The sequence below is a fragment of the Epinephelus moara genome, chromosome 8, assembly GCF_006386435.1.
Source record: "Epinephelus moara isolate mb chromosome 8, YSFRI_EMoa_1.0, whole genome shotgun sequence".
Lineage (NCBI taxonomy): Eukaryota > Metazoa > Chordata > Actinopteri > Perciformes > Serranidae > Epinephelus > Epinephelus moara.
In genome coordinates, this window is record NC_065513.1 from 34182253 (window position 1) to 34199666 (window position 17414).

Consider the following 17414-nt stretch of genomic DNA (forward strand, 5'->3'; position numbering starts at 1 on the left):
GACACACAGAGCCGGATTGGCGAGTTGATCCAAGGTGCCCAATTTTCCACCTCGTAGGGTAGTCATATTGGCGGAACCCTTTTAGTTTAAACAGACCGAGGTGCACCTTCCGCAACCGGAGGGGCTGTTGAAGACTTGTGGGAGGAGCTGTTGATGACGCCACACGTGCGATTGAAGACTTGTGGGAGGAGCTGTTGATGACGCCACACGTGCGACCCACTGGTGGTGGACTAACAGGAAACAGCTGATAGCAGGAATGAGCAGCTAGTAGCAAGAGGGAAGCGCAAACCTGACAGACACTGTAAAGATGAGCAACTGGGGAGACAAGGAATTGCGCGCCCTCCTTGCCCTCGCAAACAAAGAGGCCATTAACCGTCAGATGACGGGGACGGTGAAGAACGGGCCGACTTACGAGAGAATCGCCGAAGGACTGACCAGCCGCGGCTTCCCTCCCACGTCACTGTTTACGTCACACGCTGAGCTACACGTTTTGTTACTTGCTCACGCCCCCCATTGCCCCGAAAAAGGCACATTCTGTATAAACAAAAGTAGGTAGGCGGCATTTTGCTGCACTCCCCGATTTTGTATTTATACTGCCAATGCTGAAAAAAGACTGATTTGGCTTTCCTGCAAATTTGCACAATTCCTATCTAGTGTAGGGCTAGTAACTATTCACACACACTCAAACACCAATGGAACAGCCATCAGAAGCAATTCGCAGTTCAGTATCTGGGCCCAGGATACTTCACCATGCAGGCTGAAGCAGTCAAGGATCAAACCGCCGCTCTTCCGATCTGATCTTGGTGAACGAATGGAATATGTCCAGTTACAGTCACCATACATGTGGCAAAGGTCACAGCAAGCTTTCTGTTATCTCTGGATGGATGAACACATGGCTGTTTCCAGAACTGTTTCATAGTGCATAGCTTGGTGCTCTCTATTATTATCCATCAGTTGTTCCTTCAGTTTGAGGTTTGACTGGTGCTCTATTCATTTTGTCGTTTTGTTATGTCTTCTTCTGCAGTGGTACAATGCCTCAAGAATTAGCGCCACCTACTGCTCATCTCTTTTGCTAATTTCTAAAAAAAACAGTGCTACATTTGGATGGACACCCAACAAATGTGTCTGTATCTATTACACGTTTTATGCTCTTTGGTGTGTTGTTGGTGATGTTCATCAAATCAAACAAACTGGCAAACACTCTCCCTTTAAATTAAACCAGGGACATCTTTAAGACTGCAAATGACATTTATTTTGGTTATTCACTAACTTTCCAATTGTTATTTTTGATTAATTGATTATTCATTTAGTACATACAATGTCAAAATATGATTATGATTGTTACTAGTACTCAGAGAGATGTCAAAGTAATGGATATGCTTGTATTCTTTCAGACATAAAGTAAAAGATAAGCAAAATGACACAACAGAAGACACGAGCTGCAGTCTGCAAAGTAACATCGCTGTGAAAGGTTAACTGTGTCTTATCTTTCATATGAGCCCCTAAGGGAAATATTTGATGATATGACTTAGAAATGGACCTGCCATTGGTCCTCCTCTTCTTCAAGCAGTCTCTGTGAACACACAGCCTGGGAGACGTGCCCGGGCGCTGACAGATGCATCACACACTGCGTAGTATTACGGTAAAAGCTAAGCAACCACCAGGATCACATTAACCCCCCTGAACAAACACACACACACACATTCAGATCAGAACCTAAGCCTTGGTCATACTCCAGGGCGGATGTGGACAGCTGCAGACTCACATGAAGACAACTGATGCACACATGAGTCTATACAAAGACACTCACGCAATGGTATGAATGGTACACACTTCCTGTCTTAAGTCTTCCTGTGGTCGCCTCTCCCCTGCATGTTGTGAGCATTGTGTGGATGAAAGCAGATTTAATTTAACAATACAAAACCAATTTAATGTTTGATCCTTATTTTGCCACTTGTTTTATCTGCCACCTTAATATCTGATATCAACCCAGTACAAGATCATATCAGCTGTTGCCAGATCTTGCCAAAGTGTGCTGCAGAGACAGAGACAGGTCTCAAGCAAAGTTAATTTTCTCCTTATTTGTCTGTCTGAAAGATAACATTTTAGTGTCCAAAATTTTATTAAGACAAAGCCTATGAGATGAAAGAACTGGTCACTGTCTGTGCTAACATTTACTTCTCCCGTTGGAGTGAATAGACCAAAGCAAGCCGTTCTCATAAACTGTTTGTACATTTCCCTAAGAAAAGTATTGCACCCAAATTCCTACATATGTCACGAACAAACACCAACCTTCAACCAGGAGAGTGGTGTTCATGTCCCATAAGATCATTAAGCCACACCCTGTTCTTTTTTTCCCTAAACCTGACCTCATACGTTTTTTGTTGAAGGGGGGGGGGAGTAAATTTGCGTTGTTTTACTGATGTCGTGCGTTTATTTTGAAAGAGACTGTATGTAAACGGTAAATTTCCTGTGAAAACCGAAGTGTATTTTAGAGAAGACAATGCATGTAACAGGCATAACTTGACACGGCGTCCCAGAACATCAACATCCAATGCAGGAGGAAGGTTCCTGTAAAGTTACGGGGCTCTGGATGTGACGTAATAGTTGCGCGACCATTTTAACCGGGGTGACGCGGCAAAGAAACAAACAAAGAAGAACAACAACAAATAAAAAGAAGCACAAGTACGAAGCAGAAGTAAGAAGAAGAAAGCAGACATAAGAAAGACGATAATCAACATGGAAGGAGCAGAGGTGGTTGCTGGGTTTTTGGCGTGTTTCTTCGTTTTCATGGCGGTGGAAGCTAACGAGCTAACCCTCGTCCGCTGAGTTTTAAAAATGCCGGCTATTTTGTCGCTTTCTGTTGACGTCACATCCCGCCTTGAGTATATCCAATCAGCACCAAGTAAACCCCAAACCCCAGCCAGGAGTTTTTCAGGGCCGTTCTGAGTACCTACTCCGAGGCAGGGACTTGTTTAGCCCCTCTGAGTACCTACTCCGAGGCAGGGACTTGTTTAGCCCCTGTAAAAGTTCCAGTACTCTGTCCTTTGGGGGTGGTTCCTGCGGTGGAGACATGCACCAACGGCCCTGGCCCCGTAAAATTACCCCGAAGTTCCTGCGGTGGAAACGGGCCTACTGACAGTGCTTTGAAATGGCTGAGAGGAACCAAAGAGTGCAACTTTAAGTCCTTCTGCAGAAGATTCCACAGATGCATGTTCCAGATGAGCTCACTATATAGTCCTCTATAGATCTCCCCATAAAGTGAGTAGGGAGTAGTGAATTTGTGAATGATTTCGGACACAACCGTAAAGAGGGCCAGCAACATCAGTGTACACAAACTTGTTTTTGACACATAGGAGGACACTGAGTTAACGTAGCGTAGTGGATAGTGCCGGCGAGTGCCTCGCGGCCCTTTGCTGTGTGTCTCTCGGTCTTGACTCTGCCTTTCATTTTTCTGTAACCGCTTATCCTCTTGAGAGTCACGGGAGGCTGGAGCCTATCCCAGCTGACAAGAGGTGAGAGGCAGGTTACACCCTGGACAGGTCACCAGACTATCACAGGGCTGACACATAGAGACAGACAACCATTCACACTCACATTCACACCTTCGGCCAATTTAGAGTCACCAATTAATCTGCATGTCTTTGGACTGTAGGAGGAAGCCGGAGTACCTGGAAAAAACCCACGCTGACACAGGGAGAACATGCAAACTCCACAGTGAAGGGCTCCCCCACCCTGGATTCGAACCTGTAACCCTCTTGCTGTGAGCCGACAGTTCGGGACGTTTCTTGGCGTGTACACCCACAGCACTAAGGTTAGGTTGAGGCTTTATAAAAAGGTAGCAACCAGGTGTCAGACTGTACGCAGCAGGCATCTAAAAGACACAGCACCAAAAAACACAAATGTAGTGATGCAAAACGCCCAACAAAAGTGAATCTGGGGTTGACTTTTACTTCCACTTTCGCTGGCAGGCATGTTTACAAAGAGTAACCAACATTCTGCATAGTATACCTTTAATGGCAACCTCTAACTAGAACCTAAAGTCGTGTTTTTTGTCCCCACATGGGTGAGTCCTCATAACTACACTCACAGTAGCCCATCTGCTCCAAGGTTGGACGTGTTGTTGGTTCAGAGATGGTCTTCTGCAGACCTTGGTTGTAACCAGTGGTTATTTGAGTTACTGTTGTCTTTCTATCATCTTGAACCAGTCTGGCCATTCTCCTCTGACCTCTGGCATCAACAAGGCATTTTCACCCAGAGAACTGCTGCTCACTGGATATTTTCTCTTTTTGGGACCATCCTCTGTAAACCCTAGAGATGGTCGTGTGTGGAAATCCCAGTAGATCAGCAGTTTCTGAAACAGACCAGCCTGTCTGGCACCAACAACCATGCCACATTCAAAGTCACTTAAATCACCTTTCTCCCCCATTCGGATGCTCGGTTTGAACTTCAGCAGCTCGTCTTGACCATGTCTCCATGCCTCAATGCATTGAGTTGCTGCCACGTGATTGGCTGATTAGCTATTTGTGTTAACAAGCAGTTGAACAAGTGTACCTAATAAAGTGGCCGTTGAGTGTGTAACCATTTTTTTGTCCCTCATGATTAACAGAGGTACACAAATAATTTAAGCTTATTATAATTAGATTTAGAATAATTATAATAATTTGAAATGAATAAATAATTAGAATAATTATAATTTAGAGACTAAATGTGTGTCAGTACATGTAGAAACTGACTTCAGTCTGTAACACGTGATGAATTCGTAGCACACACACACACAATTCATCCTCCTGCCAGAAGTCACATCTTTCTCACAGACTGCTCTGTCGTGTGCTGTCTCTCCCAAACCACTGTTGCATTTTGCTTCATTGAAAGCTAATGAAGTGGTGTAAACATGATCTTTCATGCTGAGGTGCTTCTTCACAAGCCGTAGAAAATATGAAAAATCATTCCACATGACGAATACCTTTTATTGTATTCATCATGCTCTCAAGGAACGCACGCATGTCACTTCTTTTGTGAGGGTTTTATCAGTCTGGTGTTTCATGTCGTCGAGGACAAAAATGGCGCATGTGAAGAGGGAGGGGTTTCCTTCATGCAGAGATCGCAGGTGTTGCTTCTAATTATATGCGGTGGGAACAGTTTTCAGAATTCAATATTACACTTCTCACTTGTAATCAAGCACGATTAAGATGTACACAGCTCCAAAGCAGAGTCAAACTAAAGTGTTCTCTTACATCTAAAATACAAACTAAAGGGTGGAGTGAAAAGCATTTTTACAACCAGATATTCAGACATACAGTGCCACTTTTGTTTTATTATAACAAAATAAAATTTAGACAATTATTATTTGTTTCTGCTTCTATTTTTTTACTATTTCGAAAGCATAAAAAAAGACCAATCCACATTATTACAGCCTATAAAAACTGAATATTTCCTCAAGTTTTTGCTATGGTATTTCTACTGTGACTCTTTCATTTTTATTTAATTATATATTGGAAACCCCGAGTTGCCATGCTATTGTACCAACATCAAATTAGCATATGTATATATTTCATCCACATATATAGATACAATAAGATAAATGCTTACTGCGGAACTTTCTTTGTCACACTCCGCTCAACAGATGGCAGAAGCCGCCGCTTTGGTGGAGTTTTATTGCATTTAGTGTCTGAATTTAACCGTCTGGTCAAACAGCATTTCAGTGTTGAGAGCAGCATTATGAGCTTTGATAAAGAGGCCTCAGCAGTGAGAAATGCTTCTGACCAACTGTGGAAAAAAAACTAAATAAATACAATTATGATTCACTCGTGAAGCTTTATAATATGTTCATCATGTTTGCAAAACATGTTCACGCCTGACAAGTGCTGTAATTAAAGCTAGAAAGCTTGAAACATTTTGAAGGGTTTAATCAACAGTGGAAGATTTTTTAAATGCTTTTTATTTATATTTTCTATTGGCTTCAAAGTTGCAAAGATGACAAACAAGGTTGATTTGGTTACACCTGTGGTTCACGTGACATCAAGAGGAGCCGCTGATCGCCATGTGGGTGCCCGAAGCTTAATTTTTGTGTTGTAATGCTCACACATAACAGAGGAAAAGTCACAAAATTTTATAAACTCTACATGTATGTTCCACTACAGAAGAACCACAGAACAGGCAATATCCAGCAGCTGCTAGAGGCTCCACAAAGTCACACATCTGCAGTAACTGGCTGCAATGTTGTTAGGTCATTATGTGACAGCTTTTGAGTTCTGCATTGATAATGATGACAGCAAGACCACTGAGAAATTCCTGACCCATTTTTGAACATAGGTGTGTTTTAATAAGCTTAAGTTTTGAAAAAATTCCCTCAGCAGAGGCGACTGACTGGCATTAATAACTCTAATAATAACCTAAAAGCGAGCTTGCACTGCTGCTGCGCTGCATTCACTGAACCAGCAGCACAGTTCAAGCCACATTGTGTCTGAGACGGCCTTAACTGAGAGAGTTAATGCAATATGTATGATTATAATTGATGATGGTCACATTGAGCTGTTGTGGTGCCCCCTCCGGCACTAGTGCCCTGTGCACAGCATATGATGCACATGCCCGTAGCAGCTGCGTTTACAGCATATGCCAGTGTCTTGATATGTTGACACATTTTTAATGAATGACTACAGTGAGCGCCAATTGTGATGACAAATACATCATGTTTTCAATGGCTGCTTCACATTAAAAGCCACGTTAGTTGGACACACCACTTACATCACACTGGATGTTGATTTAAAGCAAAGCTACCCCAGAGAAATCAAGTCTGGTTAACTAAAGCTACATGGACAAAGTAGTTCAAACTACTACTACTACAAAAAAACGTCAGATCAAATTGACACAGCACATCTGATGGGAAATTATAAATATATATAATCATCATATTAATAATCATTAAATGTCATATGCTAGCAGGAAATGCTGAAAGAGAAGTTGAGTCTAATGCAGAGTGTCCACTTGGTTACAGGTCGTACAGAAACCAAAACAAAATGAAACAAAGAATCCCACTCTCCAACAAAAAGATCTCTTTCTGCAGAGATCCTTTCCACAGTGTTGTTCAGCATGTCAGTGGCAACAACAAGCACCCCCAGTGGATGCAAACTGATGGTGCACAAATGCCCCGAGTAGCTCCATCGCAGCCCGCCCCGCAAAGACAGGTGCAGCCGTCTCACTCAACCATGTTCAAAAGCTGTTGTTCCAACCGGTTACCTAGACACAGAAACATGACAAAACAGGGTCAAGGCCAAAAAATACCAAAGCCACCCCTGAAGTCACAATAAGTTAATTGTGACTTCACAGAAAACAGACATATACATAAGAAAACATACACAGAAAACAGATATATATATTCATGGAGAAGTGCACGGAGTGTCAGCTTTGGTTTTGTATACAACGTCCATCATCATTTGTTGATAAATAGCAATAATCAATACTTCTGACTAATCGTGGTGAAAGGGGGTTCAATGACAGTCAAGAAGCAATGGTAAATTTTTAAAAAAAGAAATCATTACTTTCACTTTTATGGCCGACTACACGCACAAAAAGTTAATTTAATTACCAGATTACATGCATGCATTATTTCCTGTGAATCCCTCATACTTAGATAGACATCTGAATCCAGTGTGGGAGTGGCAGACTACCAATAAAAACTACTATATATAGATATAATAACTGGATGCAAGTATGTTCTATATATTGGTTTGATTTCACTAAAATCTAGTAAGTAATACAACTTTAAATGCACTGAATCTAATTATCCAGTTGGCTAAAGCTCCCACATTACAAAAATACAAGGGCGTGACCTCACTGTCCTCAGTGGGAGGCATAATGTATTTTCAGCATGACTCAGCAATGTACTGCATCACATAACACCTGCTCTGTTCAGGGATTTTTTGTCACAAATCAGCTGAGAAAGTTAGTGTTGAAATGCAGTTCTTGCATGACCGTGATGGATAAGATCAACTGTGATATGACATTTCCAAGTAAAAGTTTGGGAGCCGTTTTACCGGAAGGAAGGAAAGAGCAAGTGAGACAGAGAGAGATATAAAAATATATATATACGTATATATATATGTAGACAGAGAGAGAGCAGAGCACAGAGAGAAAGATATCAGTGTACAGAAAAGAAAAAGACAAACAGTCAGAAGGAAAAAGACAAAGTTATATAAAAGTGCTTTAAGGAGCTTATCGCTCATATGATAATCATCATTCAATTTGATCGGTTGGCAGATAGAAGGTCAAGAAGGCAGCTACTCATAATTGTGCCTCCCAGCTCGGCCCGCGCGAGTCGTTTCAGGTATTGGGTATTGTGTGCATCTATATGTGTGTTTGTGTGTTCGTGTGCTTATACCTCTGTGAGGACCGATCTGAATTGTAGACCTTGAGAGTGAGGACATTTTTTTAGAGAGTGAGGACGTTTTGGGTGTTTGGGTGGGTTAAGGTGCAAATTAGGTTAAAGTTAGGTAAGGATAGGAGTACAAATGTGTGTGTGAAAGAGAGATGTGCAGAGAGACAGGTAAAGATAGATGAGATTATGTCCCAGTCCACACTAAGATGTGGTTGACATTATCATGGATAAAATAAAGTATATCTTTTTTGGAACAATGTTTTCTCTCATCAATTATACATTTCTGTAACACAACTACTTTTCTGTGTGATCTTTGGAGTCAGCGAAACCCGGCCAACTGCTTACACTTTATCCTTTAAGAGTGATGTTTCTGTCTTTTAGACGTTTTCTGGGCCAGTCAGCGTCATCCGATCTGCATCTTTTGACTATGAGGTAAAAATGATCACACAGCCCAGCGCTGCTCCTGGGGGCTTATAGCAGAGTCATCTCTTGGTTCACCCAAGGGATTGTCCGCGGGCCTGAAAAGTGAAGCCAGTGTGGAAGTGCCTTAAACCTGTATTCTTTGGTCAGCAGGAGGTGACACCACTGGTTGCAAAAAGAAGTCAGACTGTGTACAAGTCTATGAAAAAAATGCCAAATTCTCACTTGATTTGCTGCCTCAGTCAACATTTCCCCAAAGAGTTTATGGTATCAATAGCTAGTTTCAAGCACAGACTGTATAAAAATGATAGACATAGCCACTGTGACATCACTCACCCCAGCTCCTCCTTTTCATGTTGTGTCTGACTTATCAATGACATTTCTGTTTGTCATTGATGCTGCTCTGTTCTGTTCCTGAGGGATCTTTGCACCTGACGTAGAGAGACCAAACCTCCCTGCCCCTCCATGCGCCTACATGGAAAGCTTAAGGCAGGGAGGTTTGGTCTCTCTACGTCAGGCCTTCCTCATTTGCACATGGAAGGGCGGACAGGTGTGCTCTCTCTGTCTTATGGCTTTCCAGGCAGGCGCATGGAAGGGCAGAGAGGTGTGCTCTCTCCACCTTATGCTTTCTACTTAGGCGCGTGGGAGAGGCTTCCTGCGTAGGCCCAAGGAGAGGCAGAGCAGCCTCAGAACAGAGCCATACCGCCAAATATGATACTGCAAATGGAAATAAAGTTTTTTTTTGACTAAATTGGTCCTGACTGAACTAAAGTAAACAAACCAATGGGTGACATCGAGGTCCACCTCTTTTATAAAGTTCATGGGTTCACCTGATGAGGATTATAAGTAATTGCAGGGAATCATGTTGTCACAACTTTCACTTCAAAGTCACTTTTTTTTTCAAATCAAAACAGAATGATAAAAACGTTTTCTCGGTATATATTTCACAAACATTTCACTATTAATGAAAGGATGTATCAACTAACAGAGGTAAAACACATTCCTAGTAAATGCTGTCAGCAGTGCTACAAACAGATAATTTCTTGCCCATTTGAGTCAATGAAATTTACCTCAGTGGACTTTACAGGCCCACATTAGCAACAGTTCCAGCACAAAAAAAGAGCATTAATGAAAAATTAATGCAAAGTTTTGATACTTAAAATACAAAATTCAACAGGGTGGTTCAAAAAGATAAAAAACTTTTCATAAGAAGCCCAGTAAAGTAAGTCCAAACGGTCGAGAGAAATACATCCTGCTGCTTTCTTCCTGTATTGACATTATGTCACTCTGTGTGTCACTGTGCACAACCAAGAGTCTATTTTCATCCGTTAATATTCACATCCATATGCAGGATGAAAGTCACTGTCATGTCATAAGTGTTACTGAGAAAAATAAGGTCAGGCAACAGTTTCCCCAACTTCGTTATTCTTCAGAAGCGATTGTAATTTCCTGAAGAGGAACAGTTTGATTTATGATGAACTGATTCATATTGTTGTCGTTATACACATTTGAAACACATCTGGAATCAGTAAAAACTTTGCAGCTTCATTTGTCATCACTCCGTAAAGCTTTTATCCAACAACTCGGGTTTCGACAATGAAGATCCAGATGCCCCGCTGCCACGTTCTCTTCGCAGTGATTGCTTTTTTTAAAAAGAGAAAGAAATTAGTTCATCCTTGAAGAGCAGTTGTTCTCCTTTGCCTTGCTTGCTACTTGCTACACAGAATGATGAACTGCAGGTAATGACTTTTTCTGTGGTAGTCGATACAGTGCCGTGTGTGTGTGTGTGTGTGTGTGTGTGTGTGTGTGTGTGTGTGTTTGGCTGGGAGAGAGGGAGGCGCAGGTGGTGAGTTTCAGGCATGGAAAGCCTTTGGAGACTCTGTTCAAACCACCAGGGACCAGAAGAAAAACATTTCCACCACTGTTCTTTTTATTTTTCATTTCATTTCCGCACTCTCTTTTTTCTCATTGTACTCCTCTTCACTCCATGTTCTCTTCTTTTTTTAAATTTTCTTTATGTCCTCCTTTCTTGACAATTTTCTCCTTTATGCAAGTTGTGTACACGTAGCTCCATCTAGTGGTGAATCCTGTAGATGGTGATTTTTCAGGCTGTGGTGTCTGTAAAGGTATAGTTTTGTTACATTATGAAAGTCAGAAACCACTGACTGGGGATTGGACTCTTTTTAGTTTGGGAAAACTCTATCAAATTTGTTAGAAAACACATTTGCACCAAATGTCTAATAAACCTCTGATTATATAGCTCATACAATGAGATATTAAAGGAATACTTCACCCCCAAATGGCCACTTGTGTATCAATTACTTACCCCCTTTTACATTGAATTCTTGTAAAAAAAAAAATCCGTTTTGCAGGCCTGCAGTGAATGGAGAATGCAAAAATTCTTGATGAATTGAAGTAAAAGGGTCTCACAACAGCTAAACTAAACACAACTCATCATGAGTTACCCATGTCTCATTTATCCAGTCCTATACTCAATACTTCCCAAACACAAGCATTTCCAAGAAAACCTTAGTATTCAAAACTGAACTGAGAGCAGACAACGCTGAACACGGGAGCTGCTGGTCTTCTGGTCTACCCAATTGGTGGTTTGTTTGTGTAATTGTTTAACTTTGCTGAACCTGAACTAAACCTTTAAAACACCAAAGTCACGCAATAACACTAAGGGAGCGATCACGCCGAGATGAAACGCCAGAAACGCGACACCAGTAAAACCATTGTTTTCCTATGATACAGCCCGTCAAGCGTCTTTTTAGACGGGCGTTTTTCCGGCATCTTTTTAGACACACGTTTTTGTAGACGCTTCTTTTTAGATGCATGTTTTTAGACGCACGTAGATGCTGAGAAGTTACTTTTTTTTTTCAACTTTTTCAGCGTCAGACACCAGTAGCTAGCGCGCATTGAATAAGCGCTTCCAGCATTTCAAGCGTCTTTGAAGCGTCCGCGTCTCTAGCGTCTCATTTCTGTGTGATCGCCCCCTAACTAACTAACAGATCCAGGCAGCGGTAGATCAGCAGTCTGTGTTCAGCAAGGTAAAATTACTGTTTTTGTCAATGGAGTCTGGCTTTGAAGAGAGCATAGATAAGTTTGACTTTTAGCTCAGTTCCCCCTTGGAATGGGCTTTCTGTTTGGGAAGTACTGAGCCAACCAGGTCTCACTCTGAAGTCGTCAAAATCCAGTGCTTGGGCAGCGACTTCTGACATCAGACACCAAAGAAAAAAAACGTCTTTTAACGTCAGCGTGATACGCAGCCAGTTGCCGTTTTAGTTAAACAATGGCCGGCAGCGTCAGGGGAAACACAACGGGACAAGAACGTTAAGGTGGTGAAAGTCCGAGTAGGGTGGTTGGGAGGGGTGGTGGATGTATCCAACAAACTACAGCTTTCACCCGGGAGAGTGGTGTTCGTGTCCCATAAGATTATAAAGCCAAACCCTGCTCTTTTTTCCTAAACCCAACCACATGCTTTTGTTGCCTAATTTGCAGCGCTGTGTTGACACTCTATGTAAACACTAAAATACTTGTGAAAACAAACATGTGTTTTGAAAACAGACAATGTATGTAACAGGCAGAACATAACATGACATCCCAGAACGTCAACAACCAAAGCACCCACGATATATTGCACATCGTATGTGGACGTGGAATCAACCAAACGTCGATATGTGATGAGCATACAACTGGATGAATAATATTTATACTGCACAAGTTATGTGAGAGTTTGTTACTAGATGTTGTCATGCAGTTTTGCTCTTAAACACGGACCCCTATGACTTTAATGCATCAAGCATTTTCTCAGTTTTTGGATTCTACATTTATCGTGGAGGCATGCGAGAAAAACATTCTTATTCATGAAATCAATGTAAGTCATGGTTGATAATTAACTTACAAATAATCTTATCTATTAGCGGTGAAAATGCCAAAAAAGATATACTAATTTATATCTTTAAAGCTACTTTTTGTGTAGATCATAATCAGTGCTGTAACTAGGGGAGGAAATCTGAAGCTTAAAAAGCAAGCCATGTTGTTCTGAGTTATTGATCAGTGAAATATATCTTGTTATTAAAATAGGATAAGTTATAGCAGAGCAACTATTAGATTGTCTGGATCAGATAAAAATGCAAAAAAACACCATCACCAGTAAATATTAATTAAAAAGTTAAGACCAAACTGAGTAGAATAATAATAATTTTGATGAATGACAACTTTTTCCTCTGCTCTCTCTTCAAGCCCTTCTCCCCTGCCTCCCCTCCTATAACTTCCCTTTCTTCCCCACCCTTGTTTTGTCTTCGGCTCTTTCGGTTCCTCCGCTTGTTCTTCTTCCTCTATGTCCCTCCCGTGCTTTCGTTTCCTCCCTCCCCTGCCTGCCTCCCACTCTCTTATTGTCTCATTTCTCTCCCTCCATCTCCTCTGTCTGCCGTGGGCAACCCGGCTGTGATGCTGTTTTAGATCCACTAGAGGGATAAAGTGTTGGAGCAGAACAGACTCTCCTGTTCCTGTATGAGTGTGTGTGTGGGCAAGCATGAGTGCTGTCACCTGAGGACATCCTTAAGACATTTTGTCAGTGTGTGTGTGGGTGTGTGTGTGTGTGTGTGTAGCAGCAGCAAAGACAAGTGTCACCTGAATGCCCCAGGACTCTCCTCACGCCTTTATTCATCAAAGTGTGTGTGTATCAGGTGCTTGGCCATGGGTTTCACCAGGGGATACAAATGTTTGCCTTGCAGCAGCTTCTGATCTATCTGTTGAGCTATCTAGCTAGCCATGAAGGAAAATCTTAATGCTACAAACAAAGCTGTAACATGTATGTATATTGGTTGTTTCATCTCAGAATAAGGTATTCCTGTAGTTTAGGCTCTAGGTCAGCAATGTCGGTCGGTCCCACACTAAAATATCTCAACAACTAATGGATATGTGGCCATGAAATTCTCAACAGACATTCGTGGTTTTAAGAGGATGAGGCCCACTGAGTTTGGTGAACCCCTGACTTTTTCCTCTTGTGCCACCATGAGGCTGGCATTCATTATTTTACGTTAAATATCTCCACAACTATTGACAGGGTGTCATTAAAATTGATACCGACTTTCATGTCCTTCTCAGGATGACTGTAACGTACTTCAGTGATCCCCTGACTTTCAATCTAGCACCATTATGTGGTCACAGTTTTAAATCTGTGCATATTAGCACTGGCACTGAGAGAACGTTAACATGCTGACGTGAGCATTTAGTTGAACTGTTGAACCTAAGTACAGCCTCACAGAGCTGCCAGTGTGGCTGCAGACTGTGACTCTTCTTTTCAGATCAGATCAGATAAAATCAGAAGATTTAATTGATCCCCCGAGGGACACTGGGGCACGTTACAGTTGCTCTTATACTGTACAAAGGCATGGAGAAATTACAGTATATAAGGGCAGCGTATTGTTTTAAAGGTTTTACCAGTACCCTTGAGGTACTTCATGTACTTTTTCTCCCTTCTTCATTCGATACCCATCGTTTGAACGGAGTGGCATGTCGTGTAGCTATACTCTCGAATGTTCTGGTAGCATTTCGACAAGCTAAACTGCCAACTTCGTCAAATTCACTGCAGTCAGCTTCACACCACAGGCTGTATGGGTTGTAGCTGCTTCAGTATCGGGCCAATCACATGTTGCACTATGTCGAAGAACGCCTGTGGTGATTCTCTGCGAGCAAAACCATACAAATAGTTAATTTTTTTTTCTAGGTCTGGGTGCCAAAAGGATCACATGCAGTTATCGTCTGACTGGAGATATATCATATATATACTGCCACTCCTGTCAGCTGAGAACAGGAAACTGAGGCTACAATTCACACCAGCTCACCAAAATTGGGCAAAAGAATACTGGAAAAATGAATGGCACATTCAGATGGTAGGGTCAGAATTAAGTGTAAACAACATTCAGGCTGGTGGTGTAATGGTGTGGGGGGTATTTTCTTGGCACACTTTGGGCCCCTTAGTACCAACTGAACATGGTTTAAACACCACAGCCTACCTGAGTATTGTTGCTATCCGTGTCCATCCCTTTATGACCACAGTGTACCCATCTTCTGATGGCTACTTCCAGCAGGATAACGCACCATGTCACAAAGCTCAAATCATCTCAAACTGGTTTCTTGAACATGACAATGAGTTCACTGTACTCCAATGGCCTCCACAGTCACCAGATCTCAGTCCAATAGAGCACCTTTGGGATGTGCAGTTGACAAATCTGCAGCAACTGTGTGATGTTATCATGTCAGTATGGACCAAAATCTATATATTCTATCTATAAAATCTCTCTCTCTATATATAAATTTATATATAAAGAGAGATTCTTGAAAACAAACCTTGTAAGGGTCTCGACCCCCTGAGTGGCAACCACTGTTGTGGACAAAAACAAGCTTCCAACTCTGTGCCAACGGTCAGGGGAGGAGGGCCACTTCCTGTTTCAACAAAACAATGCCCAGTAAATAATAAGTTCTCCCAGTTGGGTGTGATGAACCTTACTGTCTAGCACAGAGCCTTGATATCAACTTTTTCCTGCACTGTTAGAATGGGCTGGCCAGACTTTATCACACAACATCAGGGATCAACCTCAATAATGCTCTTTTGCCGAATGTGAGCAAAGCCCTGCTAATGTTCAGGTGCAGTCAGTGGATGACAATCATACTAGGAGTGCTATAGGAAACACAACATTGACTTTTGACAGTGTAGCTAAATACATATTTAAATGCAAACTGCTCTGGGCTCAGAGGATGCTTGGTGTCCCTAATGATCTCTTATTATTCCCTCCAGGTGTTTCATGGGGAAATGAGTGAGAGCAGCAAGTCTATAATCAGTGGGCTGTAATGGACGGACCATTTTTCGGGGGGAGAGGTAACAGCAATGCCTGGGTAAGCACCGTGAAGATGCCCTATCACTCACTCAGCATACTTCCTCCCAAAGGCTCAACTCTTGTCTTCACTGCGGGTTCCCCTAACCACTAAGTCACCTGAATACCAAGTTGTTCCTTTTTCCACATAACTAAATTATTATTTGGGTCCTTGTTCAATGTTTTCATCACTGTTGGCCTAATAGATGTGAAAGTTACACTTTGAGAGCACCAGTTTTGCAGGTATATGTCTGTGAGGGTAAACCAGTCCTAACCATGATTAATATGGCAAACAACAACGGCGACAAAGGAATCAAATGTTAAAATGGTGAGAAAAGGGGACAAATTAAAGGCAAAACAAGCAATGTCAGCTCCAAAATATTATTATAGAATTAAATCAAAACCCCATCTGACAAATTTAATCAGCTCCACTAAAGTATAATTGTTTCAAATCTGTTACGCTGTATTTCATTTCATGTAAAAAGTCTTTATTATATTGTGTTCAGCCTGTTCCCTTGTATAACTGCGCAGTACTCTGTGCAACTGGTGTTTAATTGTACTTTCGGAGCGTGGGTGTGGGTGCTGCTTGGCTCTCAAGCCAAGGGACTGATTTAGTGTGAAGATGCTGCTGTTGTATAACAAGGCATAGATTCAATAAATCCAACTGTAGGTGCAAATGTATATGTGGGAGAAAGGAGATGTGCTCTGAGAGGGGAAAACAATCTCTGATTATTCCAGATAACCTCAAACTAGGTGATTTATGTGCACAAGTTGAGTGACAGGTTATAAAATCATTACCCAATGTGTAGTTTTGCCAATGAAGACACTTACTTTTTAACCACTGGCTTTTAAGACCAACATATTAAACCTAACTTGGCCTGGATTTCTGTGCATAGTTACATAATTTCGCACAATTGCATATTTTTTGTGTGCATATTTGATTAAATGCCATAAGGGGCAAAAAGATGATCTTCACTCTGTCTTTCTGTATTGGCAGCAGTTTATAGGTATTCAGGCATTTTTTACATGCTGTGCTTTTACAGAAATCAGAATCAAAATCAGCTTTATTCGCCAAAGGTGTGTACACATACAAGTGCACACAAATCAAGAACAGGAAACATAAACAGGAACATACAGCTATAAACAAGGACAACAGAGCTAACATAAACACAACAAGCACAAACATTACGTACACACAGTTTCAATGTACAAGTCAAACTGTAAACAAGTAAAAAAAGAAGTTCAGTTTAGGACTAGATGTTACCATCCCTGATTCACATACTGTGTGAGACTGTGAGTGGGAGTAACAGTGCTGTCTGGGGTTACTTAGATGGAGAAGTAAGAAAGAGCATAAGGAAGGCAGAGCCAAGATACAAGATAAACTGTACACAGGTAAAAAGTAAGTATCTGCAAAGTGTACTTAAAGCATTAGAAGTAATAGTATTGTGCAGTAAAATGGTCCCTGTCAGTGTTTTATTATTGTATATGATGTTTTTTAAATATACATACATATACATATTTTAATGTGTATGTTGCATTGTACTGCTGTGGATGTTTGAGGTTATGCCTTTTAACTACTTTATATGCACTGCTGTAGATTAAACTATCCAGCAGTGCATCATATTATGTAAGATCATTATGTTTGTGGTGAGGAAATATCAGCTTTTTTGGAAAACAGCTGTTTTTAAATGGTTTATTTAGCTCAAGAAGTGGGAGAATTTAGTCAAGCAACACTC